We start from the raw sequence: 23,004 nt of genomic DNA, 5'->3' as shown, positions 1-23,004 counted from the left end.
GGCGCGATGCGTGGAGAAACCAGCTGGCTGCACCGACTCCGATTGCGTCTCTCCAGTGAGCCATGTGTCTGTGAAGCAAAAAACGTTACAGTCGCTGATGTCCCTCTGGAATGCTACCCTTGCTCGGATTTCATCAACCTTGTTGTCAAGAGACTGGACATTGGCGAGAAGTATACTAGGGAGTGGTGCACGATGTGCCCGTCTCCGGAGTCTGACCAGAAGCCTCGTTTCCCTCTTTTACGAAGTTGTTTTTTTGGGTCGCCGGCTGGGATCCATTCCGTTGTCCTGGGTGAAAGGCAGAACACAGGATCCGCTTCGCGAAAGTCATATTCTTGGTCATACTGATGGTGAGTTGACGCTGCTCTTATATTCAATAGTTCTTCTCAACTATATGTAATGAAACCTAAGATGACCTGGGGTACTAATGTAAGAAATAACACGTAAAAAAACAAAAAAATGCATAGTTTCCTAGGAAACTCTGTCCGCACCATCATGGATGCAAACAATGTTCTTCCCCAAAAACATAGTAAAACTACATAATCTGTTTCAGTAGCTGTAGTTAGCTAGCTAACTATATAGCTCGGTGTCATCTAAAATAACCCTAATGTATATGAGTTTTTATTTGATTAATGGTGGTCGGACCCATCTTTGTGAAGCTCGCCACAATAAGGATTAGCCATAATAGTGGACTTTGTGGTTAGCCTTCAAAATAAAAGTATGGCATAATTCTACTATTTGTATTAATTTGCATCACTGTTAATGACATACTTTTATTTTGAAGGCAAACTTCAAATTCCACTATTGTGCCTAATCCTTGTTGTGGCTAGCTTCACAACACATAACCAAGTCCGATCGAGCGTCACTATTTATTTTCATGAACTGAAGTTACATTTCAATAGGCGAACAACAAATGGCAACCTTGCTAATACTTACTCACAAGGATTCCTAAATCATTGCTAAGAATTATGAAAATGACTGCAGTTTCTACTGGTCATTGTTTTCAGGCTGGTCGTATTGGTACCAAGCTAAAGCTAGCTACCCCAGAAGTTGAGGTCAAACAAATTATGCTTTATTACCCCTCAGAGCCTGGTTCTGTCCTGTCAAGGGAGTTTTTACTAGCCACCATGCTTCTACATCTGCATTGCTTGCTGTTTTAGGCTGGGTTTGTGTACAGCACTTTTTGACATTGGCTGATGTAGAAAGAGCTGTACAAATACATTTGATTTGATTACCAACGCGGTATTGTAAACACATCGTTTTGTGGTCGTTGTTTGCAGTCTTTTTGTACAGCTTTGACAGTGCTACTGTATCTTTTTTGACACGCAAAGACCCAAACGGCGTTCCATAGTATGTATGTCTTGAAGCTAATAGCAGTGACGCTATTACTGTGTAACTCAGGTAGGGCAACATCTAAAAAATAGTGCAGTTGGTATTGTGAACCGGTGCTCGACCGGTCTGTGAAAGCCAACATCACCCACGACATAGAACGGTTGATTGTCAAGGGCAATGAATTCCATTATCTTGGCTTTAATGGATTTCGCCTTTGAGTTCTCTCGCTGAAATTTTCTTACTCTTTCAAACGACTGCTCGACTTGTTGACTGCTTGACCCACACAGCAGACATTGTGGGCAAGGTTATGAATGCTGTGTTGCACGTGTAGCGCAAAATTGTATGTGGCGTCATTACCGCAGGTACCTACGTTATATAGGTATGCACGTCAACTTTGACATCGGTTTTGCACATCTGCCAATACCGATGTTGGCATTTTAAATAATATTGTCCGATTCTGATATGTTTACCGATATATTGTGCATCCCTATTTATTATTATTATACATCACATCTGACCATGATTAGGAGTCCCATAGGGTGGCACACAATTGGCCCAGCGTTTCTCCCCCTCTAAAAACAGAAATAAATGTTTTGGCCTTTACAAATATTATTTTGGCCTCAAATTACAATCGCTCACTTTTGTTAGAAAAACAACAACGAAATAACCTCCATAATATAATTCTATATTATCAAGTTGATTGCACAGTCCTATAGCCCGGCACCTACATAAAGCTGAGTGACTCACTCATTCATGGCTTTGGATCAAAAATAAATAAGTGCCAACATTCTTCCTGATAGTCTTTACAAACATATTTTTCGATATACTGTAGGCGACATTAGTCTCACTAATGTTGAGTAATGTGCTGTTAAAAGTGGTGTAGGTCTTATTTATTTAAAGAGCATTAGAAGCAATAGGATTTGAAGCCATAACATACAACTACACTGCTCAACAAAGTAAGGGAAAACTTAAAAAACACAATGTAACTCCAAGTCAATCACACCTTTGTGAAATCAAACTGTCCACTTAGGAAGCAACACTGATTGACAATACATTTCACATGCTGTTGTGCAAATGGAATAGAGAACAGGTGGAAATTATAGGCATTTAGCAAGACACCCCCAATAAAGGAGTGGTTCTGCAAGTGGTGACCAGACCACTTCTCAGTTCCTATGCTTCCTGGCTGATGTTTTGGTCACTTTTGAATGCTGGCGGTGCTTTCACTCGTCGTAGCATGAGACGGAGTCTACAACCCACACAAGTGGCTTAGGTAGTGCAGCTCATCCAGGATGGCACATCAATGCGAGCTGTGGCAAGAATGTTTGCTGTGTCTGTCAGCGTAGTGTCCAGAGCATGGGGGCGCTACCAGGAGACAGGCCAGTACATCAGGAGACGTGGAGGAGGCCGTAGGAGGGCAACAACCCAGCAGCAGGACCGCTTCCTCCGCCTTTGTGCAAGGAGGAGCACTGCCAGAGCCCTGCAAAATGTGCATGTGTCTGCTCAAACGGTCAGAAACAGGCTCCATGAGGGTGGTATGAGGGCCCGACGTCACAGGTGGGGGTTGTGCTTACAGCCCAACACCGTGCAGGACGTTTGGCATTTGCCAGAGAACACCAAGATTGGCAAATTCGCCACTGGCGCTCTGTGCTCTTCACAGATGAAAGCAGGTTCACACTTGGCACGTGACAGAGTCTGGAGATGGCGTGGATAACGTTCTGCTGCCTGCAACATCCTCCAGCATGACCGGTTTGGAGGTGGGTCAGTCATGGTGTGGGGTGGCATTTCTCCATGTGCTCGCCAGAGGTAGCCTGACTGCCATTAGGTACCGAGATGAGATCCTCAGACCCCTTGTGAGACCATATGCTGGTGCGGTTGGCCCTGGGTTCCTCCGAATGCAAGACAATGCTCAACCTCATGTGGCTGGAGTGTGTCAGCAGTTCCTGCAAGAGGAAGGCATTAACGCTATGGACTGGCCCACCCGTTCCCCAGACATGAATCTAATTGAGCACATCTGGGACATCATGTCTCGCTCCATCCACCAACTCCACGTTGCACCACAGACTGTCCAGGAGTTGGCAGATGCTTTAGTCCAGATCTGGGAGGAGATCCCTCAGGAGACCATCCGCCACCTCATCAGGAGCATGCCCAGGCGTTGTAGGGAGGTCATACAGGCACGTGGAGGCCACACACACTACTGAGCCTCATTTTGACTTGTTTTAAGGACATTACATCAAAGTTGGATCAGCCTGTAGTGTGGACTCCAAATCCAGACCTCCATGGGTTGATAAATCTGATTTCCATTGATAATGTGTGATTTTGTTGTCAGCACATTCAACTATGTAAAGAAAAAAGTATTTAATAAGAATATTTCATTCATTCAGATCTAGGATGTGTTATTTTAGTGTTCCCTTTATTTTTTTGAGCAGTGTATTTTAGCACCGTTAGAAACACCATAATATTAATCAATTGAATTAAGCAATATTTCTTAGAATCAGTCCCATATACTATGTTCTTACAAAAAAAGTGTTTTAATTATCTAGTACAGCCACTATTGAAGGCTATCAAATTATTCTCAAAGATGCCCTCTGGTGGTCAAACTAGCACTAACTAGCTTTAATGTTTACAATGGCGGACACTTAAATAACGTGCCATAGAATTCTGTGGCACCATGCAAGCTGTGCTGCAGTATGCTGCAACTTTTAAAGGATGAACCACTGTAGAAATAAAGTATTTTTATCACCTAACAAAGGAGGGAAAAGGTATGTAAATCAATCTGTAGAGAATGATCTGCACTAAATAATAGGCTAGGGTTTGCTAATTGAATAAGCTCAATGAATTGAAAAAAAAAATCACATCTACTAATGTATCTATAGTTAACAGAACCTCCTCATTCTACTAAACCTTGCTGACCTCTTACACTGGGTTAGCCCAGGGCAAAGCTGTCTCTGAGCATTAGGACAGAATCCCACTTGCCACACATCCCAGCACTTTCCTGGTCGGGAAGGCAAAAAGCATAATCTGGAGCCGGGGGAGTTCACTTAAACTAATTGCCAGGTTGCACGGGCACGCTGCATTCGTTAAACAAGCGATCAGGCAAGTATTCAGGAGGCAAGTATTCAGGAGTAAGGAGTCCTTCACTGTAATCATTCCTTTATTCTAATCAAGGGTCTAAATTGAGCAAGCCTTCTCAACCGTCCAAGCAACAAAGACTTCTGATTACATTTAAGTAATGAGACAAATAACTCAAGAGGATGACAAAATGAGGACAAATATTTTAGAAAACTGGATTTCCACTTGGTCGGACTAACAAGCACATGGGCACAAACATTTGTACTTAAACGCTTTGAATTTGAAGCCCACAAGATTAGTCATGCCAATTAAAATAACAAGTATGGTATTGTGTTTAATAATTTCTAAGAAAGGGCGACAGTTGCTGAACAGAAAACTGAGAAAATGCATACTAACAAAATTATTATCACAGGCTTGTTAAGACAGTAAACTACTGTTGATCACAAAAAAATAGTAAGTGCAATGACCCTGAAAATCCTACTAAGCTGGCATGAATCCTTGCTGCTCCAATCAAGCAAATTGTTCTCTGAGAATCTAACTGAGTATGAGGACCCAAAAATAATGTACATGATAGTAATTGGAGTGATTCTTGGCAAAGGAGCTGTAACATTATAAACAGTGAGATGTCTCACAATTAATACATCCAGAGCCTAAATCCTGACTCACGATACATCCTATACATAGATGGACTTGTTATGACAGATCAATGAACATAATCTGACAAGATTGGCACAAGGCAAAGGTATCATCATAACTATAAATGATGAGGATCAATCAAAATTCCCATATTCAGAATTAGGAGTTTGTCAGTTCAAGAATTAAAAATACTGAAAAGGAAGGGAGAAAAGGGCTTTCCATGTATTTATTTTTCCCTGTATTTCACTTGAAATGGTACCTTTCAATTTGGTAGCAGCTCTTCAAATTGAGAAAAATAGCTTCACAGCCCTGCCATCCTTCTGTCAGGTTTCACATGTTATGGCCAGAGAGGGCCTCCACACACATCTGACAAACCAGCTATCCCCCACCCAGTACCCCAATCAAGAAAGCCATCCCCTTGAGACTGAACTTCTCAGTGTTGCCTTGGGGAAAGTGCATAGGTAACGTTTGAGGTGACCCTCATAGCAGGTTTGCTCACAGCAGACCTCATTCGCCAAGCCCACTTTCTCAAGCCTTGTATCGCTGTGACTTTGAAGTCTGGCCAGAGACGGGCTTTGAAAAGCCAGCAATCTCCCCACCATGACCAGGCTCAGGATTAGCAAGTCCCTGTAGGATTGGGTAGGAGGACAGGGGGTCGTTTTTGGGGGGTAGTGTGTGCGCAAGCATTTCCCCTCCGGACAGAGCTGGGGATTAACAAGCTACTAAGGAAGCAGAGAACAAGGAGCCAGCCTCTTTCTTGAGTTCCTCGGAAACCAATTTGTATTGGGAGGAACTGAGGGAGGCAGCTAATTCTGCCCGTGACCTCTCCGCATCAACTTTCTCTTGTTTTGCTGCTCAGAGTCTAAAACTGTTTTCTCAGGAAAAGAGAGCTGTGTCCAGGCTGTCAATGTCCCTTTCCTTCACAGTGGCTTTGAAAAACAAGCCTCTACAGGGCATAGCAGAATAAGAGCCTGAGCGAAGGGGAGACTTCAATGATCGAGCATTAACAATTTAGCATTTACTGTTTGAAGAAAATAAAAACACATTTCTCCAACTGATGACATCACTGACAAAGTGTCACGTCAAACTGGCTTTGAAACAAATAAAAAAGCCCTGAAACTACTGAACACACTTGCATATTAAGTAATCAGTCCTTAAAACATAACTCTGACAGAAGCATATGTTTTCAACTGGAACTGTGTCAACCATTTTGGACACAGGACCATAGATAGCTTTCCCACTAGCATTTGTAGATTAATGAGGTCTTTGTCTTTTCTCTGATTGAAAGGAGCCTGAGGAGTTTTCCCTCTATGTCTTTGTTGAACAGAGTCTCTTATGGAAATGGAAGATTGGCCTGTATGTGTGGGTGTGTGGGAAAGCAAGGTGGACGGGCCACATCCAAGTTCAACTGACTTAATAAAGCTTATCTCCTCACCCCAATTATACGCCTGACACCTCTAACCTCACCCCCGGTCTCCAATCCAGCTCTTGTCCTGCCCCTCCCTTCACTGCTCTTAAATCACTCTACAGGGCTGGCGAGTGTTGGGCTGATGTGGGAGTCATTCCCCAGGCTCCTCTCACTCAGTTTCTGGATCTGGCTGTTTGAATTGGGCCAGGGTTGGGGCATCTCCTCTGAGAGCCCTGGATGGTCAAGTGGCAGGTGAGATGGGAATTATTGAGAAGAGAGAAGCTGCTGTTTAAGCAATAGAAGGACACACTCACCAAAGCCTGCATATGTGCAGAAATTGCTCTAATTATACCTGTATGTCCTCAAAATGTAAAATAAAATGTATATCACTCACTAACAGACAACAAACAATAACAAAGTACTGTAAAATGGGTCTTAGACTGATATTATGGACATGTTTTTTTAGACATGTGCACTGGTTCTACCCTCAGATTGGTCCAAGGTCACAGCTAGATTGCATCTGGCCAACCATCTGTTCAGACCCATCCCATGAGCTGGCCTGTCACCAGCACACCTTGGCCCTGTCCTCTACTGTCCGTGGTCATGGTCGCCAGGGACTGTCAGACTAGACAGGATGCCTCTTCATCTAGGCTACAGTCACTAAGGGAATCTATGCAGTTGTTTTTTTTCAATACCCGCATGACTGGCGGGTTGGCCATAACGCAATTTAAGACACTTTCCATCACGGCCTATTCCTCAATCTGCTATTGTCATGCTAATAAACACATATTATCATGTTATATCTAATCTACTTCTACAAAAACAAAAAGCAAGGATATTTCAAAGTTATGAAGAGGAGTTACCCCCTACATTTGTCCATGAAAATTACTCAGCTCTGCAGACTGATTAAAAATATTGTATAAAATATAATGGATAATATATGTAATTACAATTAAAAAAGTGGCTTAATAACCTTTTACACTGCTTCCATTTATCAATCTGTCACTGGGTGCCTCCAGCCAGCAGAACTTGCACTCATCCCATCAAACCACTCGTATCCAGAATTATTAAAGATCAAACAGTAAGAAGAACGTTCATAGCCAGAGCTACAACTCCAAATCAACATTCATCTCACTGCAATTAAAATTCACGGCAGTCTTACCTTAAACTTTCGACAAATTTGACTGTAGAGATTCAGCCAGCTGACACGGATAGATGACTGGCACGAACGAGCTGGTTAGGATCGCCACCCCAAGTGAAGACATCCACAATCTAAACAAAAAACAAAATAACAATTATTTAAAACGGCAAATTCAAGATGGACTTACAGTCAGACATTCACCATATGTAATGTTCTATTTCTTGGCTAGACCATCTGCTCCATTTGGTCATTTTAATAAAAAAAAATAAAAAAACAGTCGGCCTTTTAGCGGTAAATTAAGATCTTCACACCTCGAAGGTCCTGCATGTCACATCAATCAAATCCCTCTGCCGCTGTCAAGCATCAATTAATATATTGTGAAGCAGGTTTCCCAAAGTTCCTTTAGAACACAGATAATTATATTACAAGTGGACTTGTTTTTGAACAAAGACAATTAAATTACAAGTGGACTTCTTCTTAAAAACAAGATGGAGCAGGTCAATAATATTAGAACTGGACAGTCAAGAAACTGTATGAATGAAGGGCTATTATCATTTCTACACAGTTAGTTTAAGTCATTTTAAAAAGTAATATATATCTCTCTATCTATCTCCCCTTTTAAGGATCCACCCCTTTTTTCACCCCCACCTTTCGCCTAAAATGACATTACATTTACATTTACATTTAAGTCATTTAGCAGACGCTCTTATCCAGAGCGACTTACAAATTGGTGAATTCACCTTCTGACATCCAGTGGAACAGCCACTTTACAATAGTGCATCTAAATCATTTAAGGGGGGGGGGTGAGAAGGATTACTTTATCCTATCCTAGGTATTCCTTGAAGAGGTGGGGTTTCAGGTGTCTCTGGAAGGTGGTGATTGACTCCGCTGTCCTGGCGTCGTGAGGGAGTTTGTTCCACCATTGGGGGGCCAGAGCAGCGAACAGTTTTGACTGGGCTGAGCGGGAACGGTACTTCCTCAGTGGTAGGGAGGCGAGCAGGCCAGAGGTGGATGAACGCAGTGCCCTTGTTTGGGTGTAGGGCTTGATCAGAGCCTGGAGGGCCCTACAGAGGCAGCAGGCTGTCTACACTCATTGAGAGCGGGCTCCTGAATCCTCCTGTGGTTGATGGTTGCAGCAAAAAGTACAAGTACAAATATATACTACATATCTAATATATACAGTATGTGTTTAAAAAAAAAAATTAAAACTTTTTTTGCTGCCTCTTTGGGCCCCCCACGGATCTGGGCCCAGCCTCGGTAAACCCCTGCATTAAATCCGGTCCTGTGTCTGTGTTTTACAGGTTTCGAGAGAGAGTGGGCATGAGAGATGTTGGAAGTGATTGACCACAGTTTAACTCTTCTTCTGAGATTCTCCCTTTCGGTTTGCTCCACTTGCTTTTAGTTCCCCAAGTTGGTTTAGGTTTTTATTTTGATTTGCCTTTTCTTGGGCAAATTTAGATGGCATTCATGTTGGGTGTCTTTTAGGACCCAGACTTGTTGCTAGTCAACTTTCTGGGACAGCCCCATGAGTGTCTTTGAGAACCCTTCCTAAAACCCACCTGTTTAAGTTTTGTTTGTCAGTGATTTTTTCCTTTGTTATTTCCCTTTGTTGTGTGCGACACGGAGTTTGACGTATGGTAACGTAACAAAATGGGGGCTCGTCCGGGATACCCAAATCTAACTGCCTGTAGCTCAGGACTTGAAGCAAGGATATGCATATAAAGGAAACACTTTGAAGTTTGTGGAAATGTGAAATGAATGTAGGAGAATAACACATTAGATCTGGTAAAAGTAAATTAAAGAAAAAAAACGTGTTTTTTTGTATTATTTTGTACCATCATCCTTGAAATGCAAGAGAAGGGCCATAATGTATTATTCCAGCCCAGATGCAATTTAGGCTTGTGTAGACTGAGCCAAAGAACCATTGCATTTCTGTTAAAATGTTTGTATCAAGACTATCCAAATGTGCCAAAGTTGGTTTATTAACTTTAAGTTCATAACTGTGCACTCTCCCCAAACAATAGCATGGTATTATTTCACTGTAATAGCTACTGGACAGTGCAGTTAGATTAACAAGAATTTAAGCTTTCTGACAATATCAGATATGTCTATGTCCTGGGAAATGTTCTTGTTACTTACAACCTCATGCTAATCGCATAGCCTACGTTAGCTCAACCGTCCCAGGATCGGTGGGTCCCCCACAGAATGGTTGAGCGAACACACACACACACACAAAAAAATGTTTGGGGTCACTTAGAAATGTTCTTATTTTCCATGAAAACATACATGAAGTGAGTTGCAAAATGAATAGGAAATATAGACAAGGTTATAAATAATGATAAATAATTATAAATGATTTTTAGTTTAAATAATAAGTGTGTCCTTTAAACTTTGCTTTCGTCAAAGAATCCTCCATTTGCAGCAATTACAGCCTTGCAGACCTTTGGCATTCTAGTTGTCAATTTGTTGAGGTAATCTGAAGAGATTTCACCCCATGCTTCCTGAACCACCGCCCACAAATTGGATTGACTCGATGGGCACTTCTTACGTACGTACCATACGTGCAAGCTGCTCCCACAACAGCTCAATAGGTGACTGTGCTGGCCACTCCAGTATAGACAGAATACCAGCTGACTGCTTCTTCCCTAAATAGTTATTACAGTTTGGGTCATTGTCCTGTTGTAGGTTGAAATTGGCTCCAATTAAGCACCGTTCACAGGTTATGGCATGGCGTTGCAAAATGGGGTGATAGCCTTCCTCCTTCAAGATCCCGTTTACGCTTTACCCACTTTACCACCACCAAAGCACCCCGAGACCATCACATTTCCTCCACCATCCTTGACAGATGGCGTCAAGCACACCTCCAGCACACCTCCAGCATTTTTCTGCGACTCACGAATGTTCTTCTTTGTGATCCGAACACCTCAAACTTAGATTAGTCTCTCCATAACATTTTTTCCAATCTTCCTCCCAGTGTCTGTTCTTTTGTCCATATTAATCTTTTATTTTTATTGGCCAGTCTGATACATGGCTTTTCTTTGCAACTCTGCCTAGAAGGCCAGCATCCCGGGGTTGCCTCTTCACTGTTGACGTAGAGACAGGTGTTTTGTGGCTACTATTTAATGAAGGTGCCAGTTGAGACAAGGGAGTGGGCTCACTCACAATTTTGCCTAAGAAACCAGCCATGAATAAATAATGGTACCAACACATCCTCCAAGAGCAACTTCTCCCAACCATCCAGCAACAGTTTGGTGACAAACAATGCCTTTTCCAGCATGATGGAGCACCTTGCCATAAGGCAAAAGTGATAACTAAATGGCTTGTGGAACAAAACATAGATATTTTGGGTCCATGACCAGGAAACACCCCAGACCTTAATCCCATTGAGAACTTGTGGTCAATCCTCAAGAAGCAGGGGGACAAACAAAACCCTACAAATTCTGACAAACTCCAAGCATTGATTATGCAAGAATGGGCTGCCATCAGTCAGGATGTGGCCCAGAAGTTAATTGACAGCATGCCAGGGCGGATTTCAGAGCTCTTGAAAAAGAAGGGTCAACACTGCAAATATCGATTCTTTGCATCAACTTCATGTAATTGTCAATAAAAGCCTTTGACACTTATGAAATGCTTGTAATTATACTTCAGTATTCCATAGTAACATCTGACACAAATATCGAAAAGACACTGAAGCAGCAAACTTTGTGGAAATTAATATTTGTGTCATTCTCAAAACTTTTGGCGACAACTGTAGATATTCCATAAAGAAATCTGCCGTTTCCAGTAATTTACAACATTAACAATGTCTACTCTGTATTTCTGATCAATTTTAATGGACATTTTTTTAGCTTTTATTTGTTTTAAACAAGAACATTTATAAGTGACTCCAAAACATATATACTACAGTTCAAATTCTTATATATTTTTTTTTTACTCAAACCACCGGTGGGCAGGATTCGTATGTTCGATACCGCTCTCAATAATATAGCCAGGTTTATAGTGGAAGGCAAACAATGATTATTGAAGTAAAAGGAAAGACCTAAGCAGCAAAAAAAAGAGATTTAAATGTCCTGTGCTTAAAATGTCAGAAGAGAAATACCATTGACTAACAAAGCAGAAGAGGACAAGTTTCTTTACAGGTTCTTCTCTATTCAGAGAAAGGGAAGTTAACAAAATTGCACTTAGTTTACATTGATAATGGGCAGATTATGAACAAAATCTGTTGACAAATCCTAGAGAGAGTTGGAGATGGCCAAATCACAGGGCATCTCAGAACACAATCTGTTCTGGCAATCTGCTTAAAGAGAATTAGGCTTCACTTTGCCAGTTCCCCTTTCAACACAGAGCAGTTTGAGAAAGCTTTGGATTTCTCTCTTTGAATTCTCCACTCTCTGACAATATGGCATAGAGATCTTTCAAACAGTGACAAATAACAACCTGTTGGTTTAGTAAGTGATTTTGTTCCTCTGGATAGACTGACACCTAGATTTAGGTCAAATTTTTTAAATGATGCCAGAGCATGTCCATGCTCTTGCAGTACACGGTTCATGTTGTGAATTATAGCACATTATGAGGGTTATCCAAGTCCTTGGCCACAAAAACATACACTACAGAAATCCCAAATCAGGACAAGGCCTTGCTTAACTTTTTTAAATTTTAAATAATGATTTCACCTTTATTTAACCAGATAAACAAGTTGAGAACAAGTTCTCATTTACAAGTGCGACCTGGCCAAGATAAAGCAAAGCAGTTCGACACATACAACAACACAGAATTACACATGGAGTAAAACAAACATACAGTCAATAATACAGTAGAAAAATAAGTCTATATACGATGTGAGCAAATGAGGTGAGATAAGGGAGGTAAAGGGCCATCAAACACAATTAACATTTTGTAAACACATTAACCTGGTCATGGTTCTGGAAAATTCCTTCTGCTAGTCGATTCAGCAGAGCCTCAAGAAAGTGCATTTTCCCTCCCATTGCAGTGGCTATTTATAGTTAGACTGAACTTGGTCGGTTAAAATCATCTGCAATTGAACATTTTTGGGAGCATGATTAGAGACAATTGGCCTAAATCCAACACTAGGACCTTATCTATCCTAGACAAATGGTCAAGGTCGTGTATGTGACCTAGTTCCCCAAAAACACAGCAGGTAGTTCAACCTGTAAAGACATGTTAAAAAAAGAAGCCACTGGACTAAAAAAAAAGACCAGCTGGCAGCCACATGCTAACGCTGGTTCCTCTGTCTCACATTCTATAATAGCTCTGTTAATTTGTACTTTCTTCTATTTTATCTATGCCCCCAGTATGAGTGAAAAAGGCCAAGAGCACCAAGAGAAAAAATCTAAACTGTAGTGTATCAATAACAGCCTATTTGTGGGTTGCGTGATATGCATGGGCTTCTGGCCAATATTCTATTGTTTTGCTCTTTTTTGGTCTGTAGCAAAATGTTGATCGATGAATGCTGGTACTTGCCATCTGTAAGAGCTGTAATGGATCAGTTCAGATTTCAAAGCACAGCCTGGGAAAGAACAAAACAAAACAATAACATATTCAGCACTTGTGTGCAGTGAAACCCAAATTCCATTTCAAGTTCAACAGCAAACATGATTAACTCCAAGGCACTAAAAGGTCCCAGACTTCAAATTGCTCCCAAATGCCCAGTAGATTTATTTTAGAGGGTAGGACTATGCGTTTTATTTTCCTTTGGAAAAGAGGAGAAAGTTGCACAGTTTAATCAACACCACAGATCAATAAGCCACCTGTTAGTACGAGCATGATCCTATCTGATTGGTGCACTGCGATCAACTCGTCAACACAATTTCTAAATATATTTTCCAGGATTAAGGGAAAAAGCAAGCATCTGTTCAGGGTTCAGTAAACTTTCTAGGCTCTTACCATATCGTATGTGGAGCTCAATCTTATTTTCTTTAAAAAAATAAGAAAACTCGCCTCAATCTAAAAGTATGATATGCAAGCCAGCATAAGAGTAGCATAAACTAAACACCTAAAAAAGGAAAAATGGAAATGTGAATTGGAAGGGAAAAAAAGATCTGTGAGGGCTTTGAGATAATGGTGCCAGCATAATCTTTTCTGATTGGGTAACATTAGTAGAGAGGAACGAGTCCACCACCAGAGCTAAGGCAACAAAACTGTCCAGCCTGGGCTTCCTCTCAACTCTGTGATAACATGTAAACACAGTTACAAAATCCACTGTTCGTAATCACAACTTAGTACGTAATCATGTTCAACTCTGGCCGCTGAAACATTTTACAGGATGTTTGTTTTATTTGCAACTTCATTCCACTCTTTTCAGAAGCTTCCATATATGGTTGGAAGGACAAACAAGCAGCTCACACACCTACATGTTAAAAACCTGTTAGGGATAGGGGGCAGCATTTTCACTTTGGATGAATTGCGTGCCCATAGTGAACTGCATCCTCCTCTGTCCTAGATGCTAATATATGCATATTATTTTTACTATTGGAAAGAAAACACTGAAGTTTCTAAAACTGTTTGAATTATGTCTGAGTATAACAGAACTCATAGGGCAGGCAAATTTCCAAACAGGAAGTGGACATTCTGGGGCTGGTCGAATTTCAAGTAATCGCCTATTCACATCCAAACAAGATATGGATATGTTCGCACTTCCTACGCCTTCCACTAGATGTCAACAGTCAGTCGAACGTGGAATGAAGCCTCTAGTGTGATGTATGACTGGATGGGAGGGGAATGAGTCACTGGTCTGGCAGAATGCCAGTTCCTGGTTGCGCACATTACTGTTGATATCGCCTGCATTCCATGACTCTGTAGATAAAAACGAATGCTCCGGTTGGAACGTTATGGGTTTATATGAAAATAACATCCTGAAGATTGATTCTCTACTTAGTTTGAGCAGTTTATTCGACCTGGAATATAACCTTTTGAAGTTCGCCTGGACCAGCGCCAGCTTTTGGACATGTGAACTAACCGTGCTACCAAAAGCAGCTAATTGGACACTAGTAATGGACATTATGGAACAAAACAACAATTTATTGTGGAACATTCTGATGAAAGATCATCAAAGGTAAGGGAATATTTATGATGTAATTTCGTATTTCTGTTGACTCCAACATGGCGGAGAAATATTGTTATGCCTTAGCACCGTTTTAGATTATTGCATGGTATGCTTTTTTCGTAACATTTAAAAAAAATCTGACACAACGGTTGCATTAAGAACCAGTGTATCTTTAATTATATGTAAAACATGTATCTTTTGTCAAAGTTTATGATGAGTATTTCTGTTATCTGGCGTAGCTCTCTGTAATTACTCCGGATATTTTGGGGGCATTTCTGAACATGGCGTCAATGTAAACCGAGATTTGTGGATAAATATGCATGTGTAACATGATGTCATATGAGTGTCATCTGATGAAGATTATCAAAGGTTAGTGATTCATTTTTATCTCTAATTCTGCTTTTGTGACTATCTTTGGCTGGGAAAATGGCTGTGTGTTTTTTTGGATTTGGTGGTGATCTAACATAAATATATGTTGTGTTTTCGCTGTAAAACATTTTAAAAATCGGCCACGATGGGTAGATTAACAAGATGTGTATCTTTCATTTGCTGTATTGGACTTGTTAATGTGTGAAAGTTAAATAATTGTAAAATAATATTTTTGAATATCCCGCGCTGCCTTTTCAGCGGAATGTTGCAGGGGGGGGGGCGCTAGCGGAACCCCTAGCCATAAGAAGTTTTTAACGTGTGTTGACATGAGCATGTGTGATTCTGCATCGATTCTGAATATGGATCTTCAACAGTGAAAGAGATACCATATCTCCAAAGAAACCAGAAAACCTCCATTAACCAGCAAAATAACACAAATGACAACCACAGATCTCACCACGCGGAGGAAGAGATGAAGAAAAGGGATAGAGATTAGGAGAGGACAGATTTCTTCCAAACCCTGTGTTCCCTCCACTGACCTGGTAGTAGTTTGATTAATCACAGAGACTAAAGAGGGGAGACTTAGCTGCTCATTATCTAGGATCAGGACCAGGGTGCAGGATCAGGACCAGGGCTCGACATTAAGATATTAGGATCATCTACAGCTGTGGACCACCATGTCACTGCGGGTGGTGCCATTGTCCAACCCCCCTTGAAGGTTTAATACAGGGCTCCAAAATGGTCATTGTTCAAGCATATGTTTCAAGCTCCCCTAATTTCTGTTACAGTCAATATTAGCAACGGTTTGTGGTTCAAACTACCTCATGGACTACCTCAAACTACTAAAGGCGAGAGTGCCAGAATTTCTATTTTGACAATGTTGATGATATCTCCGATTACTTTAGAAGAGGAGAGACATCTAAATTGTCAATTAAAATGTAGACTTTTGAAAGGGACTAACTTGGTGCACATAATTGAGCCCTTTTTCTAGAAATACATGAAGGACCATCTATATGTGAGCCACATATAGACACTCAAAGATCAAAATATCATCAGTTGAGTTCAAGCTAAACCCAAGAGCTCTGTTGTGCATGTCATCTCATTGCATTGTCAAAACAACTTTACTAAGAGAAAATGCAAGACAAGCAAGGGAGTTGTTCAGCTCTAAATAAAATTTCAAAAGAACTGACCACAGAAATGAGCATATCTACAAAATACCAAGAACATGTTCATCAGGCACACAGAGTACCCTGTAACTGTCCTTCCTCCTCTCAGCTGTCTATTAGTGGGTCAGTGAGAGTGAAATCACAAGGAGCACACACACAGTCCAGCAAAAGGACGAGGCATGTTGTGACTACTCGTCTCTCGCCATTCCTTCACCACATTCCCATACTCTGTCTTAACAGAAGATAAGGGTAAATGACTTGACCTCTCTCCTAACATGACCCCCTTCCCCAGATAACCACAAAGAAAATCAATCAGTATTCAGATCAAGCCACAACTCCACCTTAACTCCTGACCCCACCCGGCTCTCCTCAGACCATGACGGGGGTTTGTCTGTGCTGCCTGTGTCAGGCTTTAACAAAGTCCTCGTGTCAAGGGGAGGAGCAGCGGTCTAACCCTGTCAAGGCCAACACAATCAATCCAGCGGAGGAGATCAAGGTGGTCTGACCCACACCTGACCCTGACGCTGAAACCATGGCAACAAGCTCAGCCAATGATTTTCCCGTCAAACCCCCACCACCACAGAGAGTGTCTGAGAAACAGTCCGGGATATGCTCATGTTTCAGAGGAGGCACTGGAGGAGTTTTTTATTTTTTATTTTATCGTTGCTCTAGTTTCACTCCATCTACAATAACGTGACATAGTCTAATCTGCAAGGCTGAACAACCCTGCTGCAGGTATAACTGGAGACCAAGGGGAGGGTATTAGCATAGCATAATTACACTGGGGAAAGATCCATGGAACAATAGTGTGGACACCAGGGAGCAACACATAGCCCACAATTTGCCATTGTGCTCCTTCCCCCTTTCTTACCCCATTGATATTGGAGAATAATGCCGGAATTCAGACTGTTAGTTTAACCGATGGTGCATTTAGTATAATAATACCAGGCGGTGCACACGGTTAATGTGATTAGCAACCCTGTGCTGACACCTCACCATCCTCCCCCGGTGGGGTATTATCATGCTAATCTAAAAGAGAAAAAAATGTATTTGACTGAATGGAAAATATAGGAGGAGGCAGGGACCTTGGAAGCCAAGTGAACACAATGCCTGCGTATTTAGCCTAGTCTGCCAAGGCAAGTGGGTAGACAAATGGACATAGACATAATGCTCACTGGTTAATTAAAATAGCATAATTAAAAAGGTCTTGTGTGTGAATGGTCGCCTCAATGCAATCACTGACCTGATTGTCCCATACATGTTCCTCAGAGCTCAGTCTGTCTCTCTCCATTACGACTCCATTAGCACCTCAGAAGTGTTCCAACTGAGAAAAGGGAAAGACCAAATGGGACAAACTATAGAGATGTGTAGTTCATTGTGGTGGTGGGGGAGAGAGGGCTTGCTGGTTAGATGAGACCTATCCCATCTGGACAAAAGGAATACCTATGGAAGAATGCTGTTCATTGACTACAGCTCAGCATTCAACACCATAGTACCCTCCAAGCTTATCATCAAGCTGGAGGCCCTGGGTCTCAACCATGCCCCCAGGTGGTGAAGGTATGAAACAACACCTCCACTTCACTGACCCTCAACACTGGGGCCCCACGGGGGTGTGCGTTCAGCCCCCTCCTGTACTCCCTGTTCACCCACGACTGCGTGGCCATGCACGCCTCCAACTCAATCATTAAGTGAGCAGACGACACAACAGTAGTGGGCTTGATTACAAACAACGACGAGACATCCTACAGGGAGGAGGTGAGGGCACACGGCATATGGTGTCAGGAAAACAACTTCTCACTCAACATCAACAAAACAAATGAGATGATCGTGGACTTCAGGAAACAGCAGAGGGTGCACCCCCCTATCCACATCGAAGGGACTGTAATGGAGAAGGTGGAAAGTTTGTCTGTGATGTGTACGGCGAAGAACTTCAAACTGAAATGGTCCACCCACACAGACAGTGTGGTGAAGGCAGCACAACAGCGCCTCTTCAACCTCAGGAGACTGAAGAAATTTGGCTTGTCACCCAAAAACCCTGACTAACATTTACAGATGCACAATCGAAAGCATCCTGTCGGGCTGTATCACAGCCTGGTCCGGCAAATGCACCACCCTCAACAGTAAGGCTCTCTAGCGGGTGGTGCGGTCTGCACAACGCATCACCGGGGGCCAACTACCTGCCCCCCATGACACCTACAGCACCTGATGTCACAGGAAGGCCAAAAAGATCATCAAGGACATCAGCCACACGAGCCACTGCCTGTTCACACCGCTACCATCCAGAAGGTGAGGTCAGTACAGGTGCACCAAAGCTGGGACCGAGAGACTCAAAAACAGCTTATATCTCAAGGCCATCAGACTGCTAAACAGCAATCACTAACTCAGAGAGGCTGCTGCCTACATTGAGACCCCTTCAACTGGCCACTTTAATAAATGGATCACTAGTCATTTTATACAATGCCACTCTAAATAATGTTTACATATCTTACATTACTCATATCGCATGCATACTGTATTTTCTACAGTCTATTGCACCTTGCCTATGCCGCACAGCCATCGCTCAACCATATACTTATATGTACATATTCTCTTTAATCCCTTTAGATTTGTGTATTAGGTAGTTGCTGGGGAATTGTTAGATACTACTGCACTGTCGGAACTAGAAGCACAAGCATTTTGCTACACTCGCATTAACACCTGCTAACCATGTGTATGTGACAAACCTTTGGAACCTTTTTTGTAACCATCTAAAATAGTCACGGACACAGACTGTGATTATAGTAGTAGGTAATGGAACCATGTTTAGAGTGTGACAGTGGGAGGTAGGGGTCATTTCCGCTGTGGTGGCTATTTGGGTCCTTTCAAATTAGGTGACTAAAGATATACCCGGTTTACTGTACCGCTCTCTCATCTCTCGGAGACGAGGCAGTAAAGCAGTATCAGGCTCTGCAGTTGGAGACTTGTTTACCTTGAGTTGTCTTTCATACCGTCAGTCACCAGTGATTGCCCCTCTGGGAGAGACTGGTCGAGGCAGAGAGATAATGTGGGAAAGCAATAAAGGAGGATCAAATGAAGACGCCTTGGAGGCACTGGGCAGGAGAAAGAGAACCTGTAGGAGTGCATTTGTGTGTGTCAACACAAATATGTTTACTGTATTTGTGTAAAAGACTAAACACATGGTAAACATCGTAACAGCTGTCATAACACCCAAACACCCGCCACACACACACAGCTGCATGTATGAGTCACCACATGGTTAACATCTCTAGGGTAGGGGGCAGCATTCGGAATTTTGGATGAAAAGCATGCCCAAATTAAATGCCCTGCTACTCGGACCCAGAAGATATGATATGAATATAACTAGTAGATTTGGATAGAAAACACTCTAAAGGTTCCAAAACTGTTAAAATAGTGTCTGAGTATAACAGAACTGATTTGGCAGGCAAAAACCTGAGAAAAATACATTCAGGAAGTCTTTTTTGGGGGGGTTTTGAAGTTTTCTATTCAATGCCATTACAGTATCCATTGACTTAGGACTCAATGTGCAGTTCCTATGCATTCCACTAGATGTCAACATACTTCAGAAATTGTTTCAGGCTTGTATTCTTATAAATGAGGGAGTAAGACCAGTCTGAATGAGTGGACGCTGACGTGTCACAGAGCTTTTTCATGCTCAATCCCGAGAGAGTGCATTTCTAATTTAACCTTTTATATTGATGACGTTATTGTCCGGTTGAAATATTATAGATTACGTCGGCTAAATACAATCTGAGGGTTGAATACAAAAATCATTTGACATGTTTCTATGAACTTTACGATAACAATTTCGATTTTTTTGTCTGCCTGTTTTGACTGCGTTTGAGCCTGTGGATTACTGAAGAAAACACAAACAAAAATTGAGGTTTTTGGATATAAAGAGACTTAAATCGAACAAAGGGAACATTAATTGAGTAAATGAATGTCTTCTGAGTGCCACCATATGAAGATCACCAAAGGTAAGGGATTAATTATATCTCTATTTCTGAGTTTTGTAACGCTTCTGCTAGGCTAGTTACTGTTTGTAATAATTTGTCAAGTGGGCTATGTTCTGGGCTAGGTATGCTTTCGCCGAAAAGCTTTTTATAAATCTGACACAGTGGTTGGATTAACATGAAGTTAGGTTTAAAGATTGTAAAATATGTTTTGTTTTCTGAATTTTTATAATGAGCATTTCGGTATTTGAATTTGGAGCTCTGCAATCTCACTGGAAGTTGGCCAGATGGGACAGAGAGGTTAACTGGCACACCCATGAAATCGGGCAATTGTACACACCCTGGCCGGGTGCCCTGGGTAGAATTATTTGACACTAACTCCCTGGACCTCTACCCCCACAGAACGGTTTAAAAATAACCCTGATTCCGGCGAAAAGGGCTGGAGATCAGAAAAACCCAGGAAAATGATAGTGATAGAAGTCTGTTACTGAACTAATCTTGCACCTCGTCCAAACCAAACGACTGATAGCATTATCACCACCCAGAGATGTAGACCTATACTGCAAAAACCAACATATACACATGCATAAACACACACACATTGACGTTAAACAGAGCGAGGACTAGCAGACACTTGAATGCAATCCTTTGTCATCCCTTACCTACGTGCTTACATGTAAAGTCTTGATAGACCCCGGCCAAGTTCAGTAACAAGGTCGAACAAGACAGCTATTTATGGATAGTTGGGGAATTCAATGCAGGGTTTTGAACAAGCTAATAAAAACCCAATTGGCAGTATGCATGTCATATAACACCATTGTGTGAGACTAGCATATTTATTTTTCAATAGTCGCATGATATCATTCAAAGAAAAAAAAACTAAGCGGTTTAATGAAAACACTTTTGTGTAAATGAATACCATTCACTATTAGAGTGCGTGCAGAGCCTGAATCGGGTATGATGAGGCATCACTGCATGAAGCAGCGGCTTTAAGCGGGAAAAACAAGCTTAGGTTTTTAATTTCCTGCTTCATTTCACGTTTCGGGCCCATAAAAATCCTAATTTCCAAAAATTGCAATAAACTACTTTGAGACATGATCATGACTCAGAAATGGTTCTGCAGTAGCTGTACTCTACATAGATTTTTTCCCATGCAGTTATTGCTTTACAGTATAAGCTTTATCTGTGACAGGACACAATAACTGTGCTCCAGATTCTAAGAACACAAACAAAGACTAAATGGGGGAATTCCGACCAAAGTTAAGCATGCGTAAATGGAAGTTACATTTTATTTTTATGCACTTTTCTCTATATCCGTATTCTGATGTTACATCTAAGAATAGCATGCTATTCAGCTACTATTCGTTTGGGGTAGAGATCAAAAAAATGAAGGTGTGGCAGAGGTGTTCACAGACACACTGTATTCTAGAGGTCGACCGATTAAATCGGAATGGTCGATTTAAGTAGGTCCGATTTCAAGTTTTCATTACGATCGGAAATCGGTATTTTTGGGCGCCAATTTTACCGTTTATTTAACTAGGCAAGTCAGTTCAGAACGCATTCTTATTTTCAATGACGGCCTAGGAACGAGGCAGAATGACAGATTTTTACCTTGTCAGCTCTAACCACCTGCCTCACGAGGAGCCCGCCTGTTACGAGAATGCAGTAAGCCAAGGTAAGTTGCAAGCGAGCATTAAACTTATCTTATAAAAGACAATCAATCAACGACTTGTTGCATCAATGTGTACTTAACCATAAACATCAATGCCTTTCTTAAAATCAATACACAAGATTATATTTTTAAACCTGCATATTTAGCTAAAATAAATCCAGGTTAGCAGGCGATATTAACCAAGTGAAATTGGGTCACTTCTCTTGCGTTCATTGCACGCAGAGTCAGGGTATATGCAACAGTTTGGGCCACCTAGCTCTTTGTGAACTAATTTGCCAGAATTTTACGTAACTATGACATAACATTGAAGGTTGTGCAATGTAACAGGAATATTTAGACTCATGGATGCCACCCGTTAGACAAAATACAGAACGGAATAAACGTTTTGTTTGAGGTGATAGGTCAAATCCGGAAGCTAAGGCTCGTATGTGTGTTTATTATAGTTAAGTCTATTATTTAAAATTTGATAGAGCAGCCTGACTGAGGGTGGTAGGCAGCAGCAGGCTCGTAATAGTCAAAGGTATATGGTTTAGAGAGAAATAGTCGACGCGTTATAATTCCTGTAATAACTTGCGGCTGAACTTGAAAGGGGTTCCTTCGTTATTTTACCGTTCATGTCTTCCATACAGAATGTCTTGATCTACTTCAAATAAGGTCTGTGTTTCGTGCAGGCTTAAACTGCCTTGGCGTTTTGATTCACGTGTAAATCTCACTAGGATAAGGTAACGTTTGTCAAAATATTTTCATAAATCCACTCTAAATCTTTGCTTATATTTAGCTATACCTTGTCCTATGGATATCTACACAGGTGGCGTAAGCCTACACGAAACACAGACCTTATTTTAAGTGAATCTAAAAATATCCTATGGAATAAATGAATGAAGGAACCGCTTTTCAGATTTTGCTAGAAGGTGTCATGGGAATTATGACTCGCACTTTGGTAGTCAATTCTTACCATGTCCATTATTAAAATAGGATTTCCTGCATATAGAAATTACAGTTTTTGTTTTCAACATTCATCACAGGTAACTTAAACTCTATTTTTATTCAAACAGTTGAGAGTATTTGTATTTGTCTCCTAAGCAGACTCTTCAGTATCACTGTCACTTCAGAGCTGTGTGTGTGTTTTACAGATGGCAGAGAAAAGCAGAGCACCAGCGTGGGACTATTACATGGAATT

The 23,004-nt window shown here is 41.4% G+C and overlaps 1 protein-coding gene across 2 annotated transcripts in view; it reads right to left on the bottom strand.

The window, feature by feature from the left end:
• LOC135520264 (semaphorin-6D-like) overlaps positions 1–23,004 on the bottom strand; it is a 162,866-nt gene that overhangs the window by 125,841 nt on the left and 14,021 nt on the right. For both annotated transcript variants that reach the window (XM_064945677.1, XM_064945678.1), the window contains exon 2: positions 7,605–7,714. The gene's annotated coding sequence lies outside the window, so the exon portion shown is untranslated. The remainder of the gene's footprint in view (positions 1–7,604; positions 7,715–23,004) is intronic.

Source organism: Oncorhynchus masou, chromosome 29 (genome assembly GCF_036934945.1).
Source record: "Oncorhynchus masou masou isolate Uvic2021 chromosome 29, UVic_Omas_1.1, whole genome shotgun sequence".
Classification (NCBI taxonomy): domain Eukaryota; kingdom Metazoa; phylum Chordata; class Actinopteri; order Salmoniformes; family Salmonidae; genus Oncorhynchus; species Oncorhynchus masou.
The sequence above is the reverse complement of the archived record's forward strand: the minus strand, read 5'-3'. Positions and strand labels throughout refer to the sequence as shown.